The sequence below is a fragment of the Stigmatopora argus genome, chromosome 9, assembly GCF_051989625.1.
Source record: "Stigmatopora argus isolate UIUO_Sarg chromosome 9, RoL_Sarg_1.0, whole genome shotgun sequence".
Taxonomy (NCBI): Eukaryota; Metazoa; Chordata; class Actinopteri; order Syngnathiformes; family Syngnathidae; genus Stigmatopora; species Stigmatopora argus.
The window spans coordinates 6,375,603-6,396,449 of NC_135395.1; the positions used below are offsets into that span (position 1 = coordinate 6,375,603).

The following is a 20,847-nucleotide window of genomic DNA, read 5'->3' on the forward strand; positions in this document are numbered from 1 at the left end:
TCAATAGATATTGTACTCTGTATGAGAGCATTTGTTTATATATTCAAGAAAATGTGACATTAAAAGGACTAAAATTGGGGTATCAATAGATATTGTACTCTGTATGAGAGCATGTGTTTATATATTCAAACCTATATGTAAAAAGAGTGAAACATAAAAGTTGTACAGATAAAGACTTTCTGTAGTTAAATAATGAGATAAACATGTTTAAACCACAGCCTTAGGGCAAACATGTTCAAATTAATTTTCAAATGTGACAAGAAAATGCCCTTTTCAACAGATATAGTCAAAAGTGAAGAAAAAAAATCCTGTTTTGGAACCATTATCCAAATTACTAAATCATGTCCTATGCTCAAACCCCCCACAAAGTTGCAAATTGATCCCCTAGTTGGCGCATAATCCTGTTAATAACAAAACAAACAAATGGTGATTAAAGACTAACCTGTGAGTTTTGGTGGCCCCAGCAAATGAGCCCCGGGTGGCGTTTTTTCAACTTTGAACACCTCAGCATTTGTGATTTTAATATGTTTGTTTATCTCAACCTGTTTTTTAGTGCACATGCGTAACTCACTGTTTTACAAGAGAGGTGAGAGCGCCGTAAAATAGAAGGTGGCTTTTAAGGTGCGGGTGACTAGGCTTGTAAGCGGAAAAATAGAGTAAAGAAGGAGAAAAGGTCGACTTTAGAAAGACATCAAGAGCTCAGGTAACAAAAGAACTGCTACGGTGAAATGCAAATATTTTGTGAAAACTTTTAGGCAACCAATTCAACTATTTTACTGAACTACAACAATAGTAATTTGTCAGACAAACAAGTACGGAACCAAATACAAAATAAATAAGAAAAAAACACAATAAAGAGTCTCAAAAGAAGGATATGGATAGTTTTAAGGTCTACAAACATTTCATTACATAACTATCAAAATAGTTGTGGACTTGTTTGCTAATCCATTTGTTGTTGATTAGTCGTGGCAACCTTAGTCTCAATGCCATTGACGGCGGTAGGCGCCCATACCATTTTGACTGGGCTGGCAAACTTTCCCAGTCAAAATGGATTAGACATCTCGTACCGTCAATGGCAGCCAATAGGTCCAATATTTATGTTTGCTATTTTTCCCATGACAAAGATGAGTCTGACACCCCTGTTTTGAAGGAAGACCATTTAATTGTCTTGCCTATCATGATAAGTCACTGGCATATAATGCTGGACAAAAATAACTTATCTATAGTAAATCAGTTTTTGACCAAATCTGCGAAACTAAAATATTCCACGGAAAACTAATGCGCCATGGCATACTGTTTGTGATTCGTTGACCTATATAATGTTTGTCTGAGGATCGTTGTTGTGAAATAGCATAATCCACGCTGCCGCAGTGACAGTAAATGGATTGCATATGGAAAAACCATTTTCTGGATGCGATTGATGTCTTAAGATTATGCATTTTTATGTTCCCCTTTACAGTCGCGATACCACAATCAGTGGCGCGTCAGCTTTTCATGATGTCTTGCGTTGGTGTGGATTTCAGGGCGATGATTTCGTGGCGTTGTAGGTCTCGTTCAGCTATAGGGTAACTTCAAAGCGAGTGAGGAAAATGGGTGTTGACCTGAAACGTCTCGCTCATTTTAACCTTTGCCAGCCAGCGAACCGGCAACTGCGCTCCGCCCTGAGTAGTCTGCTCTAAACGTTGTGGTTCTAATCTTGACCTTTAGGGCAGCCACCCTTAAAATGAAGGGGGGTGGGGGGACGTTTTGGCTGGCTTTACACGATGTGACAAACCAAACTATCCCCACTGTCATCAAATCACCACTTGTGACTGGAAATGTGGTCCACGATGAAGTGGTTTCTATACGCGGATCGCTCTTTGGTTAAAGGATTTTAAAGCGGGTAACAAAATTAAAGAATACAATGATCTGATCCTCAGACTCAAGGTCAGGAGGACACATCCTTCCCGCCACATCATTTTGCGAAAAGTAAATCATTTGCATTGACCTTATTTTCTAGCTAAAATAAAATGGAATTCCTGTAGTCACAGCCTTGCGTCGGAGTGGTTAGTGCATCGGCCTAACAGTTCTGAAATCGAGGATTCAATCCTAGGTTCAGACCTTAGTGTGGAGTTTGCATCTTCTCCTTGTACTTGCATGGGTTCTCTCCAGATACTCCGGTTCCCTTTCCTAAAAACATGTATGGTAGGCTTGTTGGAACATTCTAAATTGCCACTAGGTATGAGTGTGAGTGTGAATGGTTGTTTGTCCCCTCATGCCCTGCAATTGGCTGGCCACCAATTCAGGGTGTCCCCTGCCTGGTGCCCAAAGTCAGCTGGTATAGGCTCCAGCACCCTTCTGATGATAAGCTGTTCAGGAGACGAGTTTTTCAAGCATTATGGGAAAAAGTCCACTGAATATGTATCCAGTGTAAACACGACATATATTTGCATGCAACTTGTAATTAAATACAGTAATCCCTCAAATATTGCGATTAATGAAGACCAGACATGGCAGCGATAAACGAAAAACCACGAAGTAGGATCGCCCCCATTATTACTACCAAAATACATGTTTTCGTGCCTATACAGAAATACAAGTATACACAAGTACAACGTGTGTGGTCGTTTGGTCGCCGGTCTTTTGGTCGCCGTCTTTTGGTCGCCGGTCTTTTGGTCGCCCGTTGTTTGGGTCCGGGTGACCAAAAGACCGGCAACAAAAGAAGGTAGAACAACACGGTCTACGCATCAATAAAAGCCAACAATGGCCCTGAGCAGTTTCACTGAGCGGACGTGTGAGTGTATAAGAGTTTGTATGTACATGAGTTGTCCCCTTAGGAAGGGACGTCAGTCAGGGTCTTAACAAGTTCTCCAACAAAACACAATAAAAGTACGGGAAATTTGGAGCTTTTCTTTAGCCTAATAATTAATAGGGCATTAAGTATGACTAAATACTAATTTGCAGTTTGTATTTAGGGAATGTGAGCAACGATTTAAATGGTAATTGTCAATAACCTTCTGGTCGACCAAAAGATCGTCGATCAAAAGACCGGCGACCAAAAGACCGGCGACCAAAAGACCGACGACCAAAAGACCGGCGACCAAACGACCGAGTACCCAAGTACAATGATCAAAAAGTGTCTATTTGTTAAATATTGCAGCTATAGGCATATAAAGAGACTGTAATGTATTAATATCTAAATATAATGTAAATATATTTATAAAATGTTAGTTTCAGTGTGGATTTTCACATCTTTATGAACTTTTCTTCTGGAAAAAAAATCTGCAATGCAGTGAAGCCGCTAAAGTTGAAGCCGCAAAGTGAAGAAGGATCACAGTATGAATGTTTTATTGGTCTACCTCTAGTGTTGACATTCCATAAACATTTGTGCATGTCCACTCAAAATCTCACAGGGCAAATTGAGATCAACTGAATTTTCACCCCACGTTCTAACAAATCTCACGTAACACTGACAAACTCTGACCGTAACCCTAAAAAAACCTAATCCCAGCATAATTTTTGTTTTCTGGTAAAGCGGTTGGCAATGTTGTTCAGTGACTTGTGATAAGGAAATCCTTGAGAACGAGGTGATTTCCACTTCTTTTGATGTGGATTTGTATGCAAATAAGGCAGGTTTTATGTATGCATTGCAAAGAAGCTGCGAGCCCTTGTTTGTTCACTTGCTTTCATGGTGGCGCCTTCATCCTCCAGATGCCACTTTGTCGTCCGCGTTAGCTACCTTCAGAGGATAATCGCAGCCCTTACTGTGTTTAGCCTGCATGTACATTGCTGCTAACGCTCCAATGCGCTCCGGTGTAACTTTCTTGTCAAGTTAGTCGGTGTCTCTTCGGCCTTTCGCAGACCTGCGCTTCCCTTGGCGGCTCTGGCAGTCAGGCACTTGTTCGCACGCGCTCTTGCACGAGCGAACAAATGCACAAACGGGACTTAAACTTGGAGTGGCTCACGCACAACCCTCGCTCACTGAGTTGGTAGTAGTAGAAGAAGAAAGAGCAGGATAGGGATGAGAGTCGACTGACTGCCCTGACAAGCACTTAATCCCCAAGACGTTTTTAAACGCTGTCATGTCTGTGACCCGATCTTGGAGGTCAAGCCCTCTTAAGCCCACTTTCCACCAAGGCACTGCACTTTGGTAATTACTTTTCACGCAGATCTATTGTCAATTTTTGTTAAGGGTGGAACACAAGCCCCATTCTGTACTGCAATTTACTTAGATTTCATCCAGTGGTTTGCAAACTTAAGTCACTGGACTTCCAAGCCATAGGTGAAGTTTGTTGATTGTTCCTTTTGAGTTTGTTTTCCTTGTTGCTTTGTTATTCATGTAGCTGGCACATTCACTGACTAAAACACAAGACAGTTATTATTAAGTAACTGTAGTACTTTTTGAATATCCAAGGATGTATCTGTTACATTGTTTTGAACCACATTTTTGGCGCTTCTGGCCTGACCGTTTATTTCCTACTGTGGTGATTTTGGTGGAAAATATATGAAACTTCATTATAAAGTAGTGCTTGAAGCTCAAATTAGTTTCAATTTCCACTTTAACTATTTATATAAGGTTGAAATGAAACTCATGAAAATAATATTTTGTAGCTCCATTTGGTGAAGGTGATAATAATAATGATAAAAACCTGACATTTGGCTGTACTTCAAATTGTGTTTCAAAAAGGAGTTTATAAGATGCCCACTGTAAAAATAAAAAAAACCTGCTGAAATTACAGGAAGATATTGGCAACATTGTTTGGCAGAATTACACTGTTAAAAAAACATAAAATTGTAATGCGTTCAACCACAACAAACTACAATGGAAATATCTATATTTCACTATATGTAAGTTTATATTTATACACTATGTAACTGTTACTTTATATCAAACAACTGTAAACAGTACTCATGTGTAATGTGTCACCATTGTGATGGTGGTGACATCACAGTTCTCTCTTTCCTGTACCTCTTTCCTGAGTTTGAACCCACTGTGTCTGCAGCCGTCAGGTGTGCTGATTACCGAATCTTCTCCTGTTTTCCTTATTTTCTACATGCACAGCACATCATTCAACTGGTCTGCAGTAGCTCAGTAGTTAGCATGTTTGACTACCAAAATAAGGATGAATCCCATCTAGAGAAGGGAGACAACAAGAAAAGGTCTGACAGGATGTCACCACAATCCAGACTGGTTACAAATCTATGGTAACCCTAACCCTAACCCCAGTACAGAATGTAACAATATCTAGTTTTTACTACCATGATTTTCAGTCTAAAAAATGTATTTCACAGGATTCCTCCTTTTTTTGTTAAACGCAGCTCCAGCCTTTTCCCCCCAGTGCAAATATATTCTTATCCTTTATAGCTCCAAATTCTTTTATTTCAATATCGGTGAATGTACTAGAATCTGATTTCATTTTGGGTATTGCCAATATTTTAGTTTTGAATTAATGGCTGTGTAAATTACTGATTTTTGACAAAACATGGAAAGAAAAAAATTGATTCAGTGGCTGTACAAATACATTATAGTTGAATGTTAACACTATATTTGTCCGGCAACCAGTTCAGGGTGTACCCCACCTCCCTGTTTGGCACCCCACTGACCATTACGTAGATGAAGCGGTTCAGAAGTGGCAAACATGGCTATGGCACACATCGTTTCTCATCTCATCTCATTTTCTGAACCACTTTATCCTCATTAGGGTTGCGGGGGTCCTGCAGCCTATCCTAGCTGACTCCGGGCCAGAGACAGGGGACACCCTTAATCGGTGGCCAGCCAATCGCAGGGCACAAGGAGATGGACAACCATGCACACTCACACCTATATCCATACCTAGGGGCAATTTAGAGTGTCCAATCAGCCTACCATGCATGTTTTTGGAATGTGGGAAGAAATCGGAGTACCCAGAGGAAACCCACGCAGGCCCGAGGAGAACATGCAAACTCCACACAGATGAACATGATCTGGATTTGAACCCAGGGTCCCAGAGTTGTGAGGTCGATGCGCTAACCACTCGCACCACCGGGCCGCTCCCTACACATTGTTTCTGTATTTCCTATAGTTATTGAGATACAGTAGTAGCTGTAATATTGATTTTGTATTTATAGACAACTCAAGTCTAGTTAGGGGTTAAAAACAAAATATTAAAATTAGATCTGGGAAATTGTGGGTCTGCAATCTTTTAATTTTTGTTTAACTCATTGGCTGCCATTAAGAGCCACAGATGTCTAATTCATTGGAACTTTGTATTCAGAGAGGAAACCAGCATCCTTTTTTTTAAAGAGCCAAATTGGAAGACAATTGCCTTGCCTGCATGGATCACCGTTTGAATGATTTAGTGCTGCACTAGTTTCTTGCTTCTGCTGCTCTGGTTGTGAGCACGCGTGTGTGTGTGCATGTATGTGTGCTGTATTATTGCCACTGCTTTGGCTAAATAAAGAAGTCCAGACTGTCTTTTGTTTGCTGGTGCTTATGTTAGGCTGCAAACAGTGAGTTGTGTCTGTGTGAGGTGTTGCTCCGATAAAGTCCAAAGTAAATCATCTGGACCACATTGTCCTGGCGTGAATGTACGCCCAACAGAGGTCTCGGAATCATCCGTGCAGTTATTCACGAATAGTCATAATTGAAAATGGGAAAAAAATGGGAGTGCCTACTTGATTTTCCAGAGGTTGCCACATCCTAGATCTTCAATGTGACATGCTCGTCAAAGTGATCAGAGAAGGGCATGTGCGCGAGGGCAGATTGAAGTGCGTGCAGGAAGTCATTTGACTTCAGTTCATTCATCCAGCACCTGCACTCACTACTTAGACTGCATCTGTCACAAAATAGGCAATCATTTTCTGGGAGATTGTGCATTTTGAGCAAAGTGAGAGGCAGTTAAGTCAGGGTAGAAACATGTTAAAGGCAGGGAAGCGGTGCCATGTTTTACATTACTTCAACAATATGCTATTTGGGTTGTGGAATTGTACTGTAGAAACTGTTCTTTAAAAGATGAGAGTTGGGGGATCCTGTGTCTTTCTTAACCCTTAAAGGCACTCCTTTCACTCATTGATGACTTGACTTCCAATCCAATACAAGCGAATGGTCGCTGCCTGCCTTCCCAGGCAAAATGGATTGGCGACAATGGCATGCAGTGAGTTACTAATAGGAAATATTATTATTAGCATTTATTTATTGTATTTAATTGATTAATTTATTTTAACATATATATGTAATGCAATGTAGTTCTCTTTGCTTAAATAATTTTGTAAATTATAAGAAATCAAAGAATCAATTATTCCTGGTTACAGATATTTAAAAGACTTAACAGGAAACTCTGAAGCTTAGTATTTCTTTGTAAAACCAGAATTCTGGGTATAGCAACTGCATAAGCGCAGGTGGAACTAATGTCGAGGCCAGTTAGTGGCAGATGATCTGAGAATACGAGTGAAGAAGCGTGGCCTGGGGGCAAAGGGGGGTTCATGGGCCCTGATGGTACAAAGCCCCCATTCCCTGCTCTTCCATGTGGAAAATGTCAGAAGAGCCCAAGGAGGACTTGAGGCAAAGCAAGAATGAAGAGAAGGAGGAGGTGGAGGGAGACTACAATTAGTGGAATCTTCTAATCACCGGGGCAACACTCATTTAAATGACATGTGAAATGTGAATTTGTCCAACAAGTGGATATGACAAAAGAGCGGTGGTCCAAGGTCTGCTCGTGGAAGCGGCAGCTGAGGGTTGAGGCCAAAGCCTTTGTTCGAAGTTTCACTGTTGTAGGGCTGCAAGGTTGCTCTGGAGGAGATTATAACCCATTATGTCTTTGACCTCTTCCAGATCGGTAACATCATGGCATGAAGACACTCCATGTCCTTGTTCCTCTTTGGGCGTGTTTACACAACAATAAATTGACTAAAAGTGGAACGTTTGTTTTCGGTGTCTTCTGCCTGAACTGAAACGGTACCTTGTAAATACACGGACGTGTTCCCAAAAAGGTAGCATTGTCTCACCGGGCATCCAGACTGCTGCGATAAAAGGAGAATTACAAGTATTAGTAGAAGAAAAAATAGTTGGGTAAAAAAAAAAACTGCCAGATTGAAGGGCTTCCTCCTTTGAAGAAATCTTATCTGCACCCAGGAAAATGGACAAGCCTTTTATAACTCGCAGCTAATTTCACCAGGATATTAGAACACAAGAATGTGGAATTGTTTATTTTATAACCCATAAAAAGCAGCACATGCCATCAAAAATCTCTGCAACAGCAACAGACACTAAACTTGAAGGGAAGTCGTTTGAATTCACTTCACATAGTTGATATGTTTTCTTCTTTATTGCCACCATACTTAGATTATATTTGGTAGAAACCAGTAGCTGCATTAACATAGGTAGTGCAAATTTTGTGGCTCAGGTTTGCTACACCCTGGCTTAGATCACGGAAAAGAATGTTACCAAAAAAACATGGTACAAGCGATCAACTGACACAGCAACAGAATCATTTAAAGCGGTGGTCCCCAACCACCGGTCCGAGGACTGGTACCGGTCCGCGAGCTACCTAGTCCCGGTTCGTCAGAGTAAAAAAATATTAACGTTTTCAATCTCACCCTCCTACTTGACATGAGAAAAGTTGTTATAATGATAATAATAAATAATTGCTATTATGCTTGGGACTTATTTTTTTGGCGTCGTGGGTGTGGTTTGTGCACTGACCCCACCCTCACACAATTTTGTCTTAAATTGTTGCCCTCCCCGTTAGCTGGTCCGTGAGAAAATAGAAAGAGCTTTACCTTTCATACAAAATTGGGACACTTTGACCAATTTTAAAAGGTTTAGTTGGCAGTGGTGTGAGGACCGTGGAAGAAATTAGAGAATTTACATATAAAGCACACCTCTACTTTATCAAGTTACGAAAAAAGTTCTGGAATCAATTAATTTGTAAGTAGAGGTAGGACTGTGGTATATATTTACTGGCTTTCCATTTAAAATGTTAACCAAATGATTCAAAGATTTAAAAAAGTAATTTTTATGTTTTTCCTTTATAAGAAAAAAAAGTTCAAAGAAACATTTTTCCATTTTTTGTACCTATTTTGTTTTTAAATTTAAAAGATTGAGGGCGCCCCTGCGGCTTGAGTGGCTAGCACGTCAGCCTCCCAGCTCTGGGGTCCTGGGTTCAAATCCAGGTTAGTCAACCTGTGTGGAGTTTGCATGTTCTCCCTGGGCCTGCGTGGGTTTTCGCCGGCTACTCCAGTTTCATCCCACATTCAAAAAAAAAAACATGCATGGTAGGCTGATTGGACACTCTAAATTGCCCCTAGTTATGAGTGTGAGAGTGAATGGTTGTCCGTCTCCTCGTGCCTTGCGATCAGCTGGCTCACCGGTTTAGGGTGTTCCCCGCCTCTGGCCCAAAGTCATCTGGGATAGGGTCCAGCACCCCCCGCGACACTAGTGAGGATGAAGCGGTTCAGAAAATGAATGAATGATTGAATGAATAAATACAAAATACAAGAGGATATCTGCTTTTAAAAGGATCCAAACGAGGATTTGGACAGATTTTACTGTCTATTAAAGATAAACAATAAAAGTCTGGGAAATTTTGAGCTTTTCTTTAGCCTAATAATTAATAGGGCATTAAGTATGACTAAATAGTAATTTGCAGTTTGTATTTAGGGAATTTGAGCAACGATTTCAATGGTAACTATCAATAACCTTCCGGGCGACCAAAAGACCGGTGACCAATCGACCGTGTAGCCAATTCTCTAATCGATTAATTGTGGCAGCGTAGCTAGTAGCCATAATGGCTCTCCGAATAAAATGGTAAATACAATGTAGTCCACAACGAAAATTAGTTAGACACCCCTGATTCAAACAGAGGCTCTGGAAACGTTGAAATTGTTTGTTACTCAATCGTAAGTGCTGTGTGGCTTACATTGTTTTGTTCAAACTGGTTTTTCTTCTCCTTCCAGCCCAAATGACCTCCATTTTGTGATTGGAGTGGCACCATCGCCAGAAAGCTCTCAAAATCATACAGCTTTGGTGAGTCCTGTCTACTTAAAGCATGTGTAGTGTAGCCTAACTATACTGCGGATTTATTCTTTTTAGTGCGTTTTTTTATTGTTTATTTGGAAGTGTGGCATCCGGTGGACGAGTGGTTACCGCGTCGGCCTCACAATTCTGGGATCGAGGGCTTTATCCCAGGTCAGTCCTCAGAGGGGTGGAGTTTGCTTATTCTCCCTGAGCTTGCATAGGTTTTCCTATACATCCCAAAAATATGCAGGGTACCCTGGTTGAACACTGTAAATTGCCCCTAGGTATGAATGTGAGCATGATTGGTTGTCCAACAATTTGGGGTTTCCACCACTTCATGCCCATATATGCAGCATCCCCCAGGGCCTTTTTGAGGATAAGTGGTTTGGAAAACGAATGAATGAATTTGGAAGTCTGTCTCTCATCTCATCTCATTTTCTGAACCGCTTTATCCTCATTAGGGTCATGGGGGGTGCTGGAGCCTATCCCAGCTGTCTCCTGGCCAGAGGCGAGGACACCCTGAATCGGTGGCCAGCTGATTGCAGGGCACAAGGAGACGGACAACCATGCACACTCACACCCATACCTAGGGGCAACTTTGAGTGTACAATCAGCCTACCATGCATGTTTTTGGAATGTGGGAGGAAACCAGAGTACCCGAAGGAAACCCACTTAGGCCTGGGGAGAACATGCAAACTCCACACAGGTGGACCGACCTCTATTTGAACCCAGGACTTTGGAAGTCTGTATTTAATACAATTTAACTCATTGCTGCAATTGATGGTAACAGGCATCTAATCCATTTGAATTGGGAGGGAGTGTGCATCTATTCTATAGTGTCGTGAATAGCTGTGAATAACTTATTTTGTCTGGCATATAAAAACAATCAGCCACCTGATGGCGTTCACAGAGGTTCACTCGCCTAAATTCGGTGCTGACAGGTGCGGGCTCGAATCCCGTTGGTGGCGGTATGATTCTGAATGCGTAAGGTTGTTGGTCTCTCGGTGTGCTCCACAGCTGACTGGCTACCAGTCTTGGGTGTAGTCTGCCTTTCGCTCGAAGTCAGCTGGGTTAGGCTGCGGCACCCCTGCAACCTTTATGAAGATGCACGGTAAGGAAGATGAATGAATTAATATAACAACATCTCTAAATTGCCCCTGAGTATGAATGCTTTCGTGAATGGTTCTCTGTCTTCTTGTGCCCTGCGATTGGCTGGCTACCAAATCCGGTGTCCCCTGGTGCCTGTAGTTGGCTGGCATAGGCTGCAGCATCCCTTGCAACCCTTGTGAGCATTAGCGGTACAGAAAATGAATTGATGAATGAAAAAAAAATCATCACAAACTCAATTTATGGTCTCAGTATCACAGGTATTAACTGACAACACCATGCTAAATATTACAGATATTAACTGCTAAATATAGGTTTGCTCGACTTTGCTGTACATTCACAGTGATTTTGCCACACTTTCCATGAATGAAACAAGCACAACTCAATCAGTCAAAATAAATGCCGAGGCGTGGCACGTTTCCCAAATACGGTCGTGTTTTTTTCTTTTTTTGAGTGGTTTTGATGTGTCAGCATAGGAGCAGATGGTTTCATTGTCGGAGGTGACTTTGTAGAAGTGGCAGAGAGTCAGAGGAGACTTTCAAGTGATTCTGCCAGTGTAATCCCCTTCTTTTTATCTCTGGCTGATCTGGGCCAAATCTCTGCGTGATAGTGGTTCTGTTACTTTGGCTGCTGCTACTCTCACTCCAGTGTGTGGCTTCTTGTACTGTCTTAGTACAAAGTTGTGTTGTCTTTCAAATTTTATAATGAAGCCAGTTCAGCCATGATACATCTCGGTCACATTTATATACAGCCAATATTTGAGTTAAGGTCAATTTTCTAATTCTCAAGACCGCCCCAGGGGAGGTCTCAGATCTAATGCGTTGTTATGGGAATATTTTCAGGTGTCGGAACATATTTACATCAAAAGTATTTGCTTCGTGTAAATGCGTTCATTTTTTATAATACTTGTTATTTGTAGGTCCTGTAAGTGGTAGTATTTTAAGATAAACTCAGAATTTTCCATCCACATTTATTTATTTTATTTTTCAACTGCTGGCTTTGTGAAAAATATTTTCAAATGTGAAATCTCAATATTGGCGCTATAACGTTTGAGCAACAGAAAGAGCCCTACTTAACTTTTGACAGTGTAAATTCCAGACCACATCAAACAGCTTTAGCGACTGAAGAGACATCATGCCTGTTCTCACATGTTTCCACCAAGCCACCAACTGTTCATGTCAGCTATGTAAATAGTGTTACATCATAACAGCGGCAGTGCCAATGAATTCTACGAGGAACGTGAGATGGTAAACAAAGAACAACAATGGAGGACATTGAGCATGTTGAATTGTTTTTTTTCCCTCAGGCAAAGTTTGTGTGGGCTCTCCTGTTTGTAGAGTACAGTAAACTGAAAGAGTCCTGGCGATGATCATTAGCCGGGTGACGCGACTTGATTGAACATTTTATCATACTATTTTGAGCCAACACCACCTTGCTCTTCATTTTTAGTTCTGACATGATACTTGGATAAGTTCCAAGAATCGCCACTGGATTGTTTTGTGCGTCCTGTTAAGGGGGGTCCTAACGTTTGATTGGCCCTGCCGATACGCGAGATGGCGATTGGTTATCTGGAAGAAGACTAACATGCGGGTGCGTGTGTTTGCCATGTAGACCGACTTCCCCTTAGGGCTGGCCTGCCGCCTCACACATCAGCTGTGTTTCAGATTGCAGCCAATGTGACCGCGTGTACTGATAATATATGGGTGCGCGAGGTCGGCCTTGTATGGCGGCGTTTATCCGCTGTGAACAAATGTGCATGGTCTCCACTCACCATTGTCATCACGGAATGGATTTTCCTCTCCCAGACTAATAAAGAATAAGTAACGGCAGATTTGAGTCCAGCATCCCGGGTCAATGTAGTAGGCTGGCCCACTGTTAGATGATTAAGATTGTGTTCTAATAAGTAGGCTTTAATGGGAAAATGGGCATATTAAGCTTTAAAACTGTGATTCATTTGAGTTATGATGCGAGACTGAGAGTGAATAGTCATATTTCAATGCCATTGACGGCGATAGACTTCCAATAGAGAGAAAGATGGCCAGCAGTGAATGATTATCGCCAACACTCCCGTTTCAAATTGATTGGATGTCTATCGCTGTCAGCAGCAGCCAATGTGTTAAATTAGAATTAATGAGGAAGTTGTTATTGGAATATTATTATTTATTCATTCATTCATTTTCTGAACCACTTATCCCCACAGAGGGGTGCTGGAGCCTATCCCAGCTAACAACTGGCAGGAGGCTGAATACACCCAAACAGGTTGCTAGCCAATTGCAGGGCACGTATAGGCAAACAAGCATTCGTGCAGACACTTGCACCAATTGAGAATTTGGAGTAGTGATGATAAAGTTTACAATCTGTGTAAATACACAAAATACATGTAAATAAACACATATTACCTCAATCTTTTCATATTTTTAAGGGGGGTCAACCCTACTTGTTTTTTTTCCACTTTTCTCAGCGGGTTGTGATCCCCATAAAAACGAGGCATGACTGATGTTTATAAATTTATTACCACAATATTTTGCATTAATATTGTATTGCAAATAATTTCAAAGCAGGAGTCTTACATCATTACTGCATTAATCTTTCCTTTTAGGTTGTTTTTTTTTACTATAACTACCCACGGAAAAAACATTTTTCAAGCTGCGGAATCAAGAATTGCTACATGCAAAATGCTGATGATTCTTCGTGGAATCAACACTGTTTTTGATGCTTGTTCCTGGGGGGACTAATAAACATGCTTTGTAAACCTAAAATTGGATCATAGCTACTTTGTAAATTCTTAAATCTGTGTTGTAAGTGACACCTCATTGTGTAGAGGTTCCCTCGCCTGACTTCGGTGCAGGCAGGCGCGGGCTCGATCGCGGGCAGGATGATTGTGAGTCCGGATGGTCGTTTGACTCTCTGTGTGCCCTATGGCTGACTGGCGACCAGTCCAGGGTGTAGTCTGCCCTCGCCCGAAGTCAGTTAGGATAGGCTTCGGCAATCCCCACAACCTTTACGAGGATGCGTGGTATAGAGAATGAATGAATGTATTATAAGAAAATCCAATTTCTAGATGATTTACAAAATATTCATTTGCTTTCATTGAGGACTACACACAGAAATCTGATAATATTAACTGGCAAAAGAAGAACATTTACATTAGTACTACAGAAAAAGCTTTTTACAAACCCTCCAAATTCCCCGTAAAGCTTACCAATAAATAAAATCTATGATGCATAAAATTAATTTAGAGTTACAGACACTTTGGTTTATAAGTGCTGTGCACACAAACCCACAAAAAATGTTTATTTTGTCTTATCGTTGACCGAGTGGTCAGTGGTCCGGCCTCACAGTCCCAGGTGGGTTTCGACCTTTCTGTGTGGAGTTTGCAAGCTCTCCCCCGGGCTTGCGTGGGTTTTCTCCAGATACTCCGGTTTCCTCCCACTTTCCAAAGATATGCATGCTAAGCTGATTGGATGCTCCAAATTGTCCCTAGGTATGAGTGTGAGTGTGAATGGTTGTTTGTCTCCTTGTGCCCTGCGATTAGCTGGCCGCCTCTGGCCTGAAGTCAGCTGGGATAGGCTCCAGCACCCCCCACGACCCTTGTGAGGATAAAGCGGTTCCGAAAATGAGATGAGATGAGATGAGTTAGTAATATTCTTCTCCTCCAAAAGCCATGAGCAGATTCACAAACATATTTACGCAAATAAAAAACACTACCACCCTCAGTTTGTAGATATGTTCACCCTGTACAATGGCACACAGCTCTTACTTACCCCAACCATGTCAGACAGCTTTCTGCTCCTCACCTGTCAAAAAACATCACCGAGCAGTACGTCTCAATCTTCTTCTTAACTTAGCTGAGCTTGGGAACCTTCGGGCTCAGCAGTTCGGCTTCCCTCTTCACCAAACTCACGTTGCTTTCAAAGCAGGTCAGCGCTTACCTGGCACGGTGGTCTTAGTGATTCTTTATGTCTGTGTAAGCGCCTCACAGATGGCCACAGGAGGAGAGATCGCCTGAGGTTCCAGCAGCTTTACTGACTGTCGGGCGAGCCGGTCTGCGTGCATCTGTACTGGCTTAGCAACGTTCGACGATGATGCACTGATGAGGTGCTTGGACTTTCATGTGTCACCATCCCCATTCGCTTCAGAAAATTATTATTTTGCTTAATGATAGGTGTGATATAATAAGAAGAGGGAACAAGGGCAACGGAATGTTCGCATCCTTGGGAACACAGTTGTCACAGTCTTTGGTTAATGTCAGGGTTTTTGTGGCCTGTAAAGGGCTCCTCGATTGCGATGCAGCTGCTATTTTATTTAGGGTTTGTGTATAGTCTTTATTTGCATCTCAGTGTATATCAATTTTCCCAATTGAACTGTAAAGTATACAATATGATTGCTAACGTGTAGAAGTACAAATAATTGACCAATTAAGGTAAACTCATTAATTTTACATAAACATCTGAACATCACAAGTTTGTCCAGAAATGAAAAGCGAAAGCCTTTGAACTGGGCAAAGTCATTAAACAGGCCTTTCTTTAAATTGAGGCTTATTCCAATAAATTGGCTGAGTGTTTGAATTTCAAAATCCAAGCTGTATGACATTTATATTCCAGGCTTTTGTCGGCTTTGTCTTTTAACTTATTGAGAAAAGCATGCTAAAACTCTAGACTCGCGGATTTTGCTTACTTAGTCACCTGCGTACAATCTTCATTGTGTCGGAGAGTTGACGGGTTTATCTTGCTTACAGACTGTTGGCTATATCTGTAGGCGTTGATAGTTCAGCAAGCCGTTTATTTCAAATCTTTGCACCTCTCTTAACAGGAAGCCGTGTACTCTCAATTGGATTACTGCTAATTAAATACTCCACAGTCAACAGACAGAGGTGTTGAACTCCCTTTCCCCCTGTCTTTGTCCTCACCACTCCTTATCTGGGACATTAGGGGTTAAAGCTTAATTTTTTTTTTTAATCTTTCGCCGCGGACAGAACAATGATGTGTTACTGAGATACAAATGCTGGGTTTGAGTTTTAAATGCAACAACTGTCTGTTTTGGACCAAATCCGCAATGTTGTCAAGCAACTTTGAGTCAACACATCTGTTCCTAAGCAACATTAAAGAGGTTTTAGCTCTAAAAGTGTTGGTATGCAGTGATTAGTGCAAGGTCTCTGTTTCAAAATTTCCAGATGCCCTACTCAGCTTTCAGAAACCGTTGACTCAGGCGTCTGTCGCCATGGTTCTCAGCCATTTTACATTTGGGCTTGTTTTAAAAATCTTCGATTTTTTTTTTGCCTTCTGCATCAACCAAATGTTGCCCAACTGTGTCCTTCAAACTGACTGTGCTAAATAACCACTTGAATACAATTAAATTGCTCTGCAACAGGATGGTCTGTCTGTTTGTCTGGATGCCTCTGAGGCCGAGAGCAAGCTGACACCTTTGGCAGGTGGTTGCATTAATGTGAGAAAATGCTGAAATGCATCACAATCTTAAGTCAATCATTTGCTTTGTAAAATCGGAGTTCATCTTCCACCTGGGCAGTACACTGATGTTCATCGCATCAGCGAGATCAGCGGTTCATCTTCTTTGGAGGGTGTTGGCTATATCTGTCGGCTTTAATAGTACCATAAGCTCTTTATTTCGAACCTTTGCACCTCTCTTAACAGGAAGCCGTGTGCCTCAATTGGATTACAGCTAATTAAATACTCCAAAGAGTCAACAGACAGTGGTGTCACACTCCCCTTTGCCCCTGCCTTTGTATTCTTACCACTCCTCCATTGGGACACCCAAACCGAGTGAACTTCTCTCCTGGCAGATGCTTCATTGGCCAGTTTGTCTGTTTTGCAAAATAACGCGTGAGAGCTGCGGGAGAATTAATGGGGACCAAAAGGAACCAGTTAGGGACGTGTGATACCTGCCTGGGTGGGATTCAAGGCAGATGACCTGGAAAGTTAGGGGCAATTAAAACAAATGCAAAAATCATACAAGCTAAAATACCCGTCTCGGTTAGTAATTGTCAGTCATTTTATTTTGGTACAATAATCAAGGGGCTGCCTTCAAAATGGATTTTAACTTTTTTTTAAAATCGCTGCGCCCATTTGTATACTACTAATAATACACAAAACATTGATCATTATCTTTTAGGTGGGTCGTTGTGTAGAAAACATTGTTTTTATGCTTTAGGTGAAATGTAACGGATGTTGTTAAATACCCATTTTCATGTACTTTGTGACATAATACCGTATTAAATCGAAGCTATTTGAATCTAATGAAATTGGGGCTCCTTTTGTAATATCACTAAATATAGTTTCAAAAAACCCAATATCGTTTTGTGATGAAATTGGTGAATAACAAAACTACCAAAACCCTTGCAACATTTAAAAAGACATTACAAAAAGGGTGGTTTTTGTGAAAGTATGTGAGATTATGAAAAACGGGAAAAATGACAGCCAATCGTCCAGTTATTTTTTAGAATTGTTAGTTCAAATTAATACTAAGTTACAAAGAACTGCCAGTTGAAAGAGCAAGAAAGTAGTTTTATATTAAAAAAAGTAAGTCACATTTGGATTTTCTTCAAGATAAAATGGATGAGAAGATGTAACTCATCTATCCATAAAATGTTTGCATTCATTCAAGCTACCACTTTTTATTCTTTGATCATAGAACACCCATTTTTAGACTCCTATCTTTAATACTGAATAAAAATATGCTGATTTTGTGCCTTGGTTTGAATTAACAGATAAAGAAAACTGTTACAATTTATGTATTGGCTCATTAGTACACTTGCGGTCAAAATATCTGAGACACTTCACCATACAATAGGACGGCAAAGTGTCTCAGAACTTTTTTTCAGCAGGTATACCTAATAATAAATACTCTTTAAGACCCCATGCTTGTTATTGTCACTTTTGGCGTGGGTTTTCCAGAAAGTGTTCTAACCGCTTAATAGCACACCTCTACCTCCACCACTGATTGACAGTGAGATAAAGTGAGAGGAAAAGCACCTTGAATACGGAAACATCAAGCATGGTGGAAGCTTAAAAAACCGTGCTCGTCTTTGTTAAACCCCTCTAAGGGTTCAAGAGCTGCCGAAAACACTTTCCTCACATGCACAATGCCAGTAGCGCATGTGTGATTTCCTAAAATCCTTCACGCACTCTCCCAGGCGAAAGCCTTTGAAGGACTCGTGAGAGTTGTTGATTTCTTTTTTATTTTCATTGTGTTTTCCGCAAGTGTTGTTTCTGCACGCGTATACACAAGTGTGCAATCAAAGCCGTGTTTCCTCTTTGTTTTGACTACCTTACATTGAGGAGGTGAAAGCGTACGCATTAAGGTAGTGCTATTCCTAATGATAATGTGAATTAATTGGTGCCCATCCTTGTGACGGTGATAGACATCCAATCCATATGAACTGACGGAGTTCAAATGGATTGAATGGCTATCACTAATAATGGCAGCCAATGTGTTGTTTAGTGATTATAATTGCCTCCCTTTTTGGCTGGTATGGTATTCTTCATCACAAACTTGACCCTTTATGAAACAAATAAAAAGCTTCAACATGATCAATTATTGTATAAAAATGTATTACTGCTGTATTTTAAAAATATATATATATTTTAATACATATATACATTAAAAAAGTTAATTAAAGCAAAATGTATTTCTTTTTTTAAGACCAAAACAGGAACGGCCTGGCGGCCGAGTGGTTAGCGTGTTGGCATCAGACTTCTGGGGTCCTGGGTTCAAATCCAGGTTGGTCCACCTGTGTGGAGTTTGCATGTTCTCTCCGGCCCACACTTGACCCTTGTGTGGGTTTTCTCCTGGTACTCCGGTTTCCTCCCACATTTCAAAAGCATGCAGGGTAGGCTGATTGGACACTCTAAATTGCCAATAGGTATGAGTGAGTGTGAATGGTTGTCCATCTCCTAGTACCCTGCGATCGGCTGGCCACTGATTCAGTGTGTCCCCCGCCTCTGGCCCGGTCAGCTGGGATAGGCTCCAGCACCCTCCATGACCCTATTGAGGATAAAGCGGTTCAGAAAATGAATGAATGAATGAATCAAAAGAGATTTGAATTCTGTTATGTGTCCCAATAACACTCTAAAGTTGAATTTTATTTTATTTTATTTTTATAGTATTTGCACCCAATGCCTCCGATTGAAAGTGGTAGACTTCCACTTTATTTAAACTGGGAGAATGCTGTAAATTCTCATAAAATCATTTTCTGCACACCTCTTTTCATGAAAATGATTTGGATCCATAGCAGCGAATGAGTTAAATGAATACACTAAAAGGGTTAAGAAATTTAAATAATTTTTATACATGCAAAGATGGTCATTTGAGTGTACATTATTAGTTTTGAGTGATTTTGTTTCAAGGTTTAGGTTACATAACATGACATAATTTAAGTGAGTTTTGTAAATGAATACAGCCTGGTTTGCTAGGAAAGGGTTATTTCCGCATTTAGAAAATGAAGTAGATATCATTGCTGTAGATTTCAGTACAGTGTTTTTATATTATATTATATATTATATTTTCAAACTAAAGTCAGCGCCAATTAGGATTCTTGTCCTGCAAAGATTGCAGAAGTAAAGAAATAAGAGGTGGCAGCGACCCTGTTAATAATACTTGAAGGATGCTCACAGGTTGATGCCTTGCTTGCCATCTTGTGGTTTTTATGACTTAAATATGTTATAACAGCTGCACATTTCACTCAGCGGTGACAGTCAAAGTGCTTAAAAAAAGAAATCTCATCACACGCCTTTGAGAGGCTCTCAAAGAACATGTGACACTTTTCAAAAAAGTGTTTTTTGTGTTAACAAAATGGAAATCTTGATTTTTGCTTAACTAATTATAGCTTGCAGCGGGTTGCTACGCAACTTAATGACGGCTGACAGCGGGGAGTAAAGAATTTAACCTTTGGCTGGATAGAGCCAGGAGGTGACGTTAGATTTTCGTTTTCTTATCATTTTGCTCATTATGATTTGATATGTGGAATTTTAAGATATGTAAGTAGATCTGTGTTACAAAATAAAAGCTTTTTGAAGCTTTATTTGATAACAACACAAGACGGCATGGTAAACACTTTTCCGGTGTCTGAATTTCATTTTCCTATAAACGCAAAAATGTACTGGGTTGCCGCCAAGTTTTAAAGTATCTGTGAAAAGCCTCGTCTTAATCCATTTTATTTGCTCTGCTACCTCCAGCCATTTGTCCAGCTTACCCCCCTTCCAAAAAAAACCCCACTTAGCTTCACCCAGCTATCGTAGGGATTTAGTTTGGTAGACCAGAGGTGCAAGAAGAGAGAAGCAGTTACAAACAAAAAAAAAGCCATCTGGTCGAGGATGTGAGTAGAAAAGTGGGGGTGTTTTAGGTTGGGGGGGGGGTTCTCGGTTGAGGCAATCAAAATGACGGACAGGGGTGAGCTGTGTTTTGTGGGGCTCCCACGTACATGCAAAGTAGTCCAACCTGTGAGCTTTCGCGGCTCCCACTGGGTCTCAGGTAAACACTGAGAAGTGGAGGTATGCAAAAGAAGCCCCTCCCCCTTTCCCATCCCCACCATCTCGGTGTGTTTTCTCTGTTTATTTACGTTAACGGCGGCCTATCGGGTGAGAAAACCTGTTGTGCCTCTACAAAGTTTGTTTCTGCTGATCAGAGAAATAGAGGTTAGTAGGTGAAGCAAACAGAATCCATTTTTCATGAAATGACCCCCACTCCTCACCCCCCACCCCCCACACACACCCAAAAAGAAGAAAAATCCCTTCTTTGATTCGACACAGGCG

The 20,847-nt window shown here is 41.0% G+C and overlaps 1 protein-coding gene across 3 annotated transcripts in view; it reads left to right on the forward strand.

Moving 5' to 3' along the window:
- The window catches only part of zic6 (zic family member 6), a 110,453-nt gene that overhangs the window by 9,617 nt on the left and 79,989 nt on the right, over positions 1-20,847 (forward strand). Inside the window, exons 2-3 of one of the 3 annotated variants that reach the window (XM_077609068.1) lie at positions 9,913-9,982; positions 10,991-11,084. The exons of 1 other annotated variant lie outside the window; for it this stretch is intronic. The gene's annotated coding sequence lies outside the window, so the exon portion shown is untranslated. The remainder of the gene's footprint in view (positions 1-9,912; positions 9,983-10,990; positions 11,085-20,847) is intronic. One more of the 3 variants, XR_013303177.1, reaches the window with a different exon arrangement.